Below are 1,871 nucleotides of genomic sequence, written 5' to 3' on the forward strand. Positions count from 1 at the left end.
TGCTTATGGGCAACAACTTGTGCGGCCCTTTATAAAATACACACACAGGTTCCTTGCGCCTTTTCCACCGCTCACATCGCTGTATTGTGGTCGGTGCTCGAATCATAGCCCAAATGGAACCGATAAGAACAGTGACCAGAGAGGAAGAATATAAAGCAAAAGTAAAGAGAATAAAAAGAGAGGTGGAGATTAGAGACCCTATTCAACGTTGCTGTTTGAGTGGGTTAAGGACTTAAGGTGGTGGTGATGGAGTTGGTGTGGTTGGTGAAGGATAGTGTTGGAGCGTCGGCGTTGGATCAGGGGCCAAAGCCGAGTATCAAGGGGAGAGTGAAGAAAAAAAAAAATCATATATCATAATTTATTTTGTTTGATAAATAATAATAATAATAAATATAAGGTAAAATTACACTTTTTATTCTTGTTTTCAATTTTAATTTTTAGTCTCCCTTTAAATTTATTTATGAATTTATTTCTTTCAATATCATAATTCTTTAAGTTCAACTTTAATGTTAACTATTAAAAAAGAACGTTATTTATAATGTGTCATGAGATTTGACATAATTGAAGGATATTGAAATTAAAAATAATTAGAAGAATAAAAATATAATTTTACCTAAATATAATAACGTTTAAAGAATATCATTATTTGTAAATAAATAATCTCTAAAATTCACATTTCTAACAACATGAACTTATTAATATATGTTATTTTAAAAATTTTGAAAACTAAATTAAATCTTTTAAAATAATTTAGGAAATAAATTAATAATTAATTCTTTTTAAAAACATTGGTAAGTATCTGTGTACTTTTATCACTTTTCCAATATATAGAATCCCCAATTTTTTCATATTTTCACTTAAATAATTGGTCATTTAGGATAATTTAAGGTTATAAAATTATTCTTAAACAAAAAAGTTATACAATGATCGTAAAGGTTCATGTTAAAAAGTTCATCAAATTTAAACATTTAAATGAGACGTGAAAGTAAGAGAAAATTAGTTTTTTTATTTTACTTTTTATGAGATAAAATGGGTCAATTTGTTACAATTTTTTTTTTTGCAAGAGAATAAGTTCTTAAAAAAAAGCAACTTCGGTTAGTTTTTCAGGTGTTTATTATAGGTTTTCAAAACAAATAAAAGATGAAAAAAATCTGAAATATTATATATACAAATAGATCTAGCAGCTCAGTTAATTGAATAAAATTGATGAATTACATCAAAATTACACGTACTAATCAAAATATAAGTAAATTAGTAATTTTATTCTTGTTAACAATCATTAATTAACGTGTAATAAATGATATGAAATATTAAAAACTGAAGACATTTTGTATCACTGTGCTTCTAGATACTTAGAGTATTTAATAATGTTAAATAATGAAAAAATAAATACTTTATAGAAATTATAAATTTTTTTATAAAATAAATAAATAAATATTTTTTTATATTAAGGACTAGAGAAATTAATTATTTTGATAATAATTTTAAATTAAAAAATAATATAAAATATTTACACCCAAAATATATCAAAATTAAGCTCACTAAAAAGTAAAAATTCGCTTGCAAGATATGAGTCTTATCAGTTAGTTTACACTTTCCTTGGTAAAGCTGTAAAATATTTGCACGTCTTTTTATCAATTTCTTTCATTTTTTTATTATAATCAATTTCATTTATTTTCTTCGCCGGCTCCTGCCAGCCAATTATGTACTAGTAGGTCATAACATTCAAGATTTTTTTCCCCCTTGTTTTGATGTATTACAATATTATTTGTTTGATTTAAATATCTTTTTAGGTAGGCTAATTTAGTCCTTGTAAAATTATTTTGTAAGGAAAAAAACAAAAAATACTAAATTATAATAATTAAAAAGAC

The sequence above is a fragment of the Glycine max genome, chromosome 6, assembly GCF_000004515.6.
Source record: "Glycine max cultivar Williams 82 chromosome 6, Glycine_max_v4.0, whole genome shotgun sequence".
NCBI classification, from domain to species: Eukaryota; Viridiplantae; Streptophyta; class Magnoliopsida; order Fabales; family Fabaceae; genus Glycine; species Glycine max.